Genomic DNA, 9,669 nt, shown 5'->3' on the forward strand with positions numbered 1-9,669 from the left:
AAATAAAATTGAATGGGTTCGGGGTTAAGTCTGTCCCCCGTCAGCCAATGCTGTGGCTGAAATACGAGAATCCGCTCTAATTTGCATCAGCTGTTTTCTGATGCTCCCCAGAAATCTCTTCTTGGGGACGAAAAGGCGATCGCTGAGATTGCTCTACTGGCTGCACACAAGCAGACAGCTGGTCTGAAATTGCTACATTCGTGCGTGTAGAAAGGGTGGCATGGAGGCACAGTAGAGCTCTGGGTTCAAATCCATCTGTGTGGAGTTTGTATGTTCACCCTGAGTTTCTGTGGGTTTCCTCCCAGCGTTCAGAGATGTACTGGTAGATTAACTGGCTTATGGGGAAAACTGGTCCTGGTGTGTGTGTGTCTGTGTCTGTGCCCTGCAATGGTACAACTGGCAATGGTACAACTGGCATTGTAGTTACCATCCTGTGGGGGACTGGCACAGATGTGTGGCAGGTTAGGTTTTGGGATGGGATTGTCATTTGTGAGGTGTTTTAATTTTCTCCCTGGGTCGTTGTGGGTTATCTCTGGGCGCCCCAGTTTCCTGCAACCTCCCAAATTCTTACTGGTGAGGTGAACTGGTGTCTCTGTGTGTCTGCACTGTGATGGACTGGTGTCTAACCCAGGCTCTGGGCTGCTACAAGGAAAAGGATAATCGACATGATAATTGAAGGATGGATGGACGACCTTGGAACCTAATTTTCTCATTAACATTCCTGGACTAATACACAGAGTTGCCAGAATTGCCAGGCAATTAATTTACATTTACTGGCAGCATGATTATAAATGTCCTGCACTGCATGTGCAGAACGTGATAATGTTAATGATGTTAATATTACTGGTTCATGTCTTTTGTTTAAAATCCTTGCATCACAAACTGGTACTTAAATCAATAACAGTACTAAACATCAAACATCTGTGCTTAATTATCTCATAATGTGGCCATTTGCCTATATTTTCTACATGAAAAAGTAATTAATTTCTCTGAAAGGGGTAATTTGCTAAACGTGTAATATTAGCATTTTAGGTTGGCCTAAAGTTACAAATTTCAGTGGGTTTTCAGCCAAAGGAAGAGATCTTGAAACTTGATCCTAGAACACTGAGATTGACAGCCCTGCAATGATTTAAGTTGCTTTGTCAATTACAAATCTGACAAAGCCTGTGCACATCTGCAATTAACGTTTCACAGTTTTACTCATACAGTATATCCCATAATGTAATTTACACTAGAAGGTGGAATAGACAGTTTTAATTTCTGGTTGTATAGTGAAATATTTAATCAATTACAACCTAAAAGCCTGACAGCTGATGTTCAGTAACTAAGTGTGAGGTAAGAGAGATGGCTTTGTGGGAGAGGTATCTGTTAATGGACAATACCTATGGAATGAGGCAGAGCTGGTCTCATTGAGTAATTGGCGGTTGGGTATAGGCTCTGTGTGGCTCTGTTCTAATCTAAGCACATTAAGAGGTATGTCGCAGTCTCTGAACAGGTGGGCTGCATGGCAGTTTGCCAGGCCTGAGTGGGTGGGCTGGCTGAACCAGGGTTGAGGTGGAGGTTTTGAGACCTGGAGGAGTGTGGTAACCACCAGGTTGCGTGGCGTCTAGATGGCACGGACCCTGAGTTCTGAGTACTCCCTGGTGACACACAATCTTGGAGAGAGTAAAGGACAGCCGCAAACCAGTTAGCAGTTTGTATCAGGGGCGCAAGCTTTGGTTTTTGTCCATGGAGCAAGGTCCATGGACAAACAGGATCAGCCAGGGTCGTCAGTGTGGAGAGTTAAGTGGTTGTTCGAGAAGTTCTTGTTCGTGTTGAAATATTACCTAAAGCACCAAAGCTAAGGAGACTTGCTCGTAGGGATGAATTTACTGTGGTGAGTGTGGTTGTCATACTAACGTAAGGATGTCTTGCAGTGCTGTCTTCCTACTTCTCAGTACATTACTTATGCAGCAACCTGGACACGTACTTATACAGCAGGAAGTTTACTGGAGCCATCCAAGTGAAGCACCTTAGTTGGAGAGGAGGGACAACAGCTGTGTCCCGCCTAGGATTTGAACCTGTAACCCTCTGGTCCACAGTCCCAACAGTTACTGTACTCCAGGTTGCTGCAATTTCATCCATGACTAAGCATCACCGGCACCCATTTACAGTTCAGTCCTCAACCAAGCTGTGAAGTTATTCTCTCATCTCGTACAACAGCCTGCTCCTGCTATGTTGCTCTGTTGTGGGTTGCTATCTGTACGCCTGTTACCATTTGGATTGATTGTGGGTTTGGGTGCGGCTCCTCACCCCCAGGCCTCCTTTGTCCTGTATGTTCTGTATGGTCAAATCTAATCTTTTTGCCACAGATATGAGAGACATACAGCTGTATGTTTACGGAAGCTTCTGATTCATCGGTGTAGATCAAGTAAGACTAAAGTTTATTCTTCCATCTGACTTCCTCTATGACTGTTTAGTTTGGCAACACATCTGCCTGCACCTCTTGTTCATACTGCAGAGAGGGTCATGGGCTGTCATCAGCCCTCTATTGAAGACTTGTACAATTCCAGTGTAAAGACGTGGACCGAAAGGACCGCTGATGACCCCTCCCAACCAGGCTACTCCCTGTTTCAGAAATGTTCCTCAGGAAGACTCTACTGGTCTCATAAAACCAGAACCACCCAGTATCTGAGCAGGCTCTTTCCAAGGGCTGTCTTTTGGCCTAACTTGAATTCCTAGTTACATGTACACTTCCTTAATGATTCCTATTGTCTTTCTTGTGAATGGTACATGGAGAATTGCTTTTCAGTACCAGGTACACCACAGTAAATTCCTTGTACATAAAATATACTTAGCGAATAAAGGTGATGCTCATTCTGAAGTAGGAGCTTTCATAACTTCTCTTTTGTTTGTGATGCAATAAGAATAATTTCTTCATTTCTCTAAGTCTCATTTGTCAAACACAATCCACTGTATTGTGTATAACATCTCAAAAGATCGCAAGGCAATTTATCGATCCAGCATAGGAGAGAAGCCATTTCATCCAACACTGCAGTGCTGCCCCCTGCTGGCACAGACAGCAGCTATTCTGCGCCAGCAGCCCCACTGCACGGGAAATCGGACAGAGAAGAGAGAAATTGCTTCACATGAATTATGTAGAACCTTAAGATAAGCCACATAATATATGCAGAGAGGAGAATTTAGTCAGAATATTTACTCTTACAAGCCTACGCAGTTAATTATACTGATTTCTCCAGTATTGCCACAGCTGTTGCATATGATAAGTCATATTTGCATGAGGTAACAATAGGTGTTTGCCAGACTCTCATTATTTCAATAGGGTTATTTGTCTAAAAGTTACAGGTGCTCTGTCAGGGTACAACCTGGACAGCATGCCAGTCCATCACAGGGTTGACAGACACCAACATGCTCACACCTCAAACCAATTTTCCCAGAAGGCAATTAACCTACTAGTATGTTTTTAGACTGTGGGACAAAGATGGAAGAATCCCATTCAAATATGTGGAAAACATACAAACTCCACACAGATAGCACCCCAGGAATTGAACCCAGGTCCCCAGCACTGTAGGGCAGCAATACTAACCAGTGTGCTACCATGCTGCCCATGTACAGCATATAAGTACTGCTTGTATAATTGTAATACTCACATTTGGACTTGTATACTGTATGTAGTAATCTTACGTTTAACCTAAAGAAAATGTAACTAGTTTCAGAAGAGCACAGTCATTGATCAGCCGTTTTCAAAGGAATCCTAGTTATCGTTCTGTATTAATCCCAGCTACATTAGATTTCCTACCGTTAAACTACTTATCCTGTATTTTTTCAGTAGGGAGGTTAGTAGATCAATTAACATACCTGTTATTCATTCTGTGGTTTCTGGGAATATTGTCCCTGGTGTGAGTCTGTGCGTGCCCAGTGATGGACTGGCATCCTGTCCAGAGTGTATTCTACCTTGCACCTGTTGCTTGCTGGGATAGGATCAGGCTCCTCTGTGACTCTGAATTGGAGCAAGAAAATGAATGGACAGTTTTAGTAATTATTTAGATTCAGTCTTGCACATTTGGGTAATTATCATGATGAAAATGCCCAGGTATGATGGAAGAAGATGTAGCTCTCAGTGAATTGATCAGAAATACCTACAACAGCCAAGACACACAAGACTATTTCTCAAAGCTTACTGTGAAAATAAAACAGAGTATTTACTGTGCCAACAGGAAGGAATTAACAGGAATAATAAAGATGAGAATGTTCTGCAATACATTACTTGGAATTTTGAGTTTCCTTTGATGGTGCAGAAACAGGAAATGTTTAAATTTGATTAATGACCATTACTTCTATTTTCTATATTATTCATTAAGTAGTGTATCTACTGTATGAACTGTGGTGTTATTACAATTAAACCACCCACCAGTAACACACTAACAAGAAGTACAGTGTGTTGCAATTTATTTTCTGGGAAAAGTTTTGAGAGACTTCAATCATTTATGCTCTTAAATTACTTGTATTTCAGTAAAATTCCGATTTTTGTGACTTTCAATACACAAGTATATCTGCATTAGAAAGATTACAAGTTGAGGCCATTGAGTCTAATTAACCCATGAGTTAATTGCAAGTAGGTAATTGAGCTGACAATCTGTTTTCTTATCATGATAGTCAAAATGTCACATTGTCAAAAAATGCATTTCTAGCAGATTGTGTCATTCTAATCTAATTCTAAGTAATTTTAAAAGATCACCCATTAATTTAAACCTTATAATTAAGATGTTTGTAAATTATTGCCTGTTTTTTGCTTCCCCCACAATTCCTAGATAAAAGATTTAAATTGTGTGTCATCATAAACACCTTTCTCTCTCTCTCAAGAGAAGAGTCTCAGGCCCTGGTCCAGGAGAGGATCATTTTGGTTACTCATAAGGATCACCATTTTTTATAGATTGGTAACAACAGTAAGCTATCGATAAATCAAGATAGTCATCTGAAGATATCTTTTTATTTTAGTCCTATATAATTTCTGAATTACTTAATTTAACAAATTCTCGGTTTTAATTGATCACAGTGGGACTGTCCCAGATCTTTAGAAACTGGTGATTTAATTGTAATCTATAAACATGCTAGACTAGGGCTGGCTGTCCATGAGCTGGGAAGGTGATTTCTGCTCGAAGGATATTTTAAAAGCCTGGTCTTCCGAGTGACTCTAATGGAGCATTTATGGAGCTATTTATATTCCGATTTAATTCAGAATTGAAAACTGTGAAACGCTGGCTTCTGTACAGACATCTGGTTCTTTTTAGCGTGTGCTGAAGTAATCAAATCTATTACTTTTTAATACACCACACTTGTAATGGTGGAGCATAAAGGATTTGTGAGAAAAACAAATATTTAAGTGAACAAAAGCTTACCTTGCCGTAACAGAACTGTTTGGCTCCTAAGACCTGCGGGTCTGTTATTGTGGCGCACTTTTGAGTGTTCCCAGAATTGTAGATGCTTCTGCGGCACTTGTCTCCATAAGGAGAAACCGCTGGTCTTCTGTGCCGACTTGTTAGGGCGAGTTAGGAAAGACGGCAGCAGATCAGATCTCTGAAGCAATGCAAATTTTTCTTTCCCTGATGGCGCGTGCTTGGTGTTTGAACTGGATCCGAGCCCAGTCCGGTCCCTGTTGTTTTCGTTATTCCCGAGGGGCATAAAGCAGAAACCTTCCAACCAGGACTTCGTGCAGAAGTTCTAAATCTTTCTTAAAGCGGCAGAGCTGTTGTAAAATGCTGGGACGTGCTATAGATCGCGTACTGGAAAGAAAATCGTAAAGGCGTTTCAAAGCTGCAATGTGCAGTTTCAGCTACGTGTTCGCCAACATCAGATGTCTGGTTTTGAAATGATCAATTCGACTGTCTTGCGTCTTTCTGTAGATGAGTGTTGTCTGTAGTCCTTGCGCGGTTTAGAATACAAAATAGATACTAAGCAAGCAAAAGGAATTAATTCTAAATGGCTTTGGGGCCGCACAGTGGCAAACTGGTTAGCATCGCTACCTCACTGGAGCCCTAGGATCAATTCTGGATCTGTGGTACTGTCTGCGTGGAGGTTGTATGTTCTCACCATGCTGTGTGGGTTTCCTCCAACAATCTAAAGACATACTGGTTGGTTAACTGGTTCTGTGAAATCTGGCCCTGGTGTGTGTGTCTGTGTGTGCCCTGCAATGGAATGGCATACCTCAGTCTCCACTGGCAACCCCAGTGTCTGTTGCTTGCTGGGATAGGCTCCAGCTCTACCAATGACCCTGAATTAGAAGAAGTGGTTAAAAAATGGATGTTTGTTTTTTTTTGGGGGGGGGTACACTAACTATAATTCTTGTAACTGAAATGTAAACCTTCATTAGAAATATCAGTAGTTTTTTTCCTCCCTCTGTGAATTGTACCTCCTCTACAATCTTCATTGCCTACATCAGGTGCAGAGAAATAGATACCTCTGGCTGCCAGTGAAGTTTAGAGTTTAGTCTATGGTCCTGTAGGCAATCCACAATCTGATAATGGTGGATCTTTTTATGCCCAATTTGGTTATGAGAGACCATACATTCCACTCGTTTGACCTCTCGTTTGCATTTCTGTACAAAAAACAGGATCTGGAAGTCCGTTTTATTGACAACTTGGAAAAAAATTCATTAAAAAAATGTTTTCCAATTTTTAGCAGTGTTCATAGGGCAGCACTAAATCTTGACTGTGCCTGGATGAGGTTTTTAAATCAGATGCTAGAAATGAAGAGACTGTGACAGGATGAACGGCCTCAGTTTGTTTTGTCATTCCCAGTTTCCATCTCTTTGCTTGGCTTTGTTCCAGGAAATTGTTTTTGTTGACAAAGTAAACAGTCATTAAAAGCAGCCACGTCAATAGATGGGGTTGGATAGGACAAACTCCCTTCAACATTATTGAGCTGAAGGGCTGAACACGCCCTTTATTCTATCCTGGCTACTATTGAGGATGCAGAAAAGACGGCATTTCTGTGATTGATTCATCCTATTGAAAGAAATGTTTGACATCCTAACAAAAGCTGCAGTAGTTTTTCTTTGTCATCTGTTTCTCGAACTTCTATGCCCTTGATCTCTGGGCCTGAGGATACTTCTTGTACTTAAGGATACTTGAGGATACGTATATGTAACAGTCAAGTGTAGACATCTGGGCTTAAAAGCACAGTACTGTATATCGATCCGTCCATTTCTTGACTGCTTTATCCGATTCAGGGTTGCAGCAGAGCTGGTGAGTATCCCAGAAAGTAACTGGTGCCAGGCATGGTACAAATTAGACAGGACGCCAGTCCATTGGAGGGCACAAAGAGACACAAAGACACACACTCAAGTTTTCCCAGAAGCCAGTTAACCTTCCAGTGTGTCTTTGGTCTGTGGGTGTCACGGACGTCCAAAGGGACAAACCGTGGGGAGCAGGAGAGCGGAAAAAGACCCATATGCGTAGCGGCGAGACGGGGAAAAGGCCCGGGCTCATTAGTGCAAAGAGTTCAGGAATGCCGTATAGAAACCTATGCCCTCAGGGAGCGGACATGGGGCGCCCTGGTGCTAGGCGGGTCTCAGGACATCCGAACCTCAATGCTGAGCGAGGACAGAGTGCAGGACCCGGAAATATATAGCCCAAGGGAAAGAGAGGGACAGGAAGGACAGCAGACCGGAAACTAGGGACAGGACAGAGAAGGAGCGCCCTCTGGCTGCAGAGGGCGTGACAGTGGGAGGAAACCAGAGCACCCAGGGGAAACCCACATGAAAATGAGGAGAACATGCAAACTCAGTAAAACTCCATTACTTAATTTAATAGATCACTGGTTTAACTGATCACAGTGGAACTGTCTCCGATCTTTAGAAATGGGTGATTTAAAAGTAAACTATAAAATATGCTTGGGGCTCCCCAGGAGTTGGGAAGGTGATTTCTGGCCTAAGAACATTTAAAAAACCTAGTCATCTGAGTTACACCGATGGAACATTTTCAGACTCCTTGGCATGTTTCTGCTGTGTTTCGAAGCACATTGCTTCTTGAATTCCAACTTCACCTTTTTAAAGCTATTCATATTCCAGTGTAGCATCCCAGATGTGAAGTTAAACCCAGGGCCCCAGCACTTTAAGATGATGATACCAACCACTGCACCACCATGCTGCTCGTTTATAATATCCAATTAAATTGCTTTGAAGTATTTTTTAAGAAAAAGAGAGCCACCATCCAGTGATTGTAGGCACGTTTAGAGTCCAGCTGTGACCGGTGAACCTCATACAAAACCGCGCCGCTGTGCAGAGCCATGTGACCTCGTCACAGGTCAGAAATCACCGCTCTCCCTCACCGTCCGCTCCCAAACATCGGAGCAGACAGTGAGACTTTCTTTGAATTGTCTCTCTTTCCTGTCCCGAACCCGGCAGGATCCGAGACAGGCTTGACGAACGCCACTGAAGGGACCGAGCGTGAGAAGATGTTAAAACAGAGAGCAGAGGGCTCGCACAGCAGGAAGCGCAGCAACTCGCCTCTTTCGTCAGGAAAGGAAGCGGCTCTGGATGAGAAGCCTCAGGACATAGCCGAACCACAACAAACGCACCCTGGGAGCGATCAGGTTATAAATGGCAAAACACAAGCGATGGGAGACACGGTCTCACGGAAAAGTGCTTAAGCATTTATGTTTGCAGTGAATCGGCTATCTCTCCATGCCCAGAGAAAAGCGTTTGTGCTAAAAGCCTGGATGAGTGCAAACTGAGAGAAAAAAAACAGTTTGAAAGGGAGAAGTGTGCCGTGAACTATAATTTACCGCAGTAAAGAAATTGTCATCCATTTCACGAATCACCACTGGGTTTCTGCCCTCGCCCGCTCCTGTCCTGCCAGTTTGTTCCTCACTTCCTGGACGCGAACCGGGGTCTCTGGCGTCACGCAACAGAGAACTTGTCGGCTGAGCTAAAGGAGAGCTCCCCCAGCCTGCCCGGCTGAGATCCCTGTGATACGCAGGGACATATTCGTTACATTAGTGACGGGTGTGATGTAATTCTCTGTCCCCTACAAGCACCAGAATGTTAACTCCGGAATGAAAAATGACAATTGCATTGCTCAAGCAACAAGTGGTAATAATGTTAAGTGTTAATACGTTACCTTCCTGTAAGTTAAGAAAGTAGTTCTCTTTAGCTTTGGTTAAATATAGCTACATAGCAAAAAATAATAAGACTCCACGGGTTTGGCATTGAGATATCCATGATTTTAAGGTAGGGCACACTTACCCTACTTGTCTGGTCAATCCAGACAAGTGTTTGGTAAACATGGTGCAATGGAATGTGGTCCACATACAGTACATGTCGAGCACAGATAATGTCCACAACACGGACAGGCGTGCTGATGACGTCCTTCTAATGTAGTGCTCCCTCTGGTGGGCAGGGACGGTAAACGAATTTCACAGTGAAATTGTCTGCGTTGGCCGAAATACAGTACGTATCCCTGGTGAAAATGTGCGCAGGATTCGCAAAACTTTAGAAGTCAGATTAAAATAAACCCTTTAAAAGGACTCAAAACCTTCTTCTTTAGAAGACCCTTTAATTAACTGGTTCTGTTCTTTACCTCTGTCCGACTGTATTCAATACCCCATAATTATAACAAGCAACGCCTCATCATAATCATAACACAAGACAAAAAGAGGCTGCGATATCAC

At 42.9% G+C, this 9,669-nt stretch overlaps 1 protein-coding gene across 3 annotated transcripts in view; it reads right to left on the reverse strand.

Annotated features, from left to right (window-relative positions):
- The window catches only part of LOC102693478 (prostaglandin D2 receptor 2-like), a 65,137-nt gene extending 58,880 nt beyond the window's left edge, over positions 1–6,257 (reverse strand). For all 3 annotated transcript variants that reach the window (XR_011188877.1, XM_015340392.2, XM_069186821.1), the window contains exons 1-2: positions 5,400–6,257; positions 3,859–4,000 (exon numbers count right to left, since the gene is read on the reverse strand). The gene's annotated coding sequence lies outside the window, so the exon portion shown is untranslated. The remainder of the gene's footprint in view (positions 1–3,858; positions 4,001–5,399) is intronic.
- Positions 6,258–9,669: the final 3,412 nt, after the last annotated feature.

The sequence above is a fragment of the Lepisosteus oculatus genome, chromosome 3, assembly GCF_040954835.1.
Source record: "Lepisosteus oculatus isolate fLepOcu1 chromosome 3, fLepOcu1.hap2, whole genome shotgun sequence".
In the NCBI taxonomy this organism is placed as follows: Eukaryota; Metazoa; Chordata; class Actinopteri; order Semionotiformes; family Lepisosteidae; genus Lepisosteus; species Lepisosteus oculatus.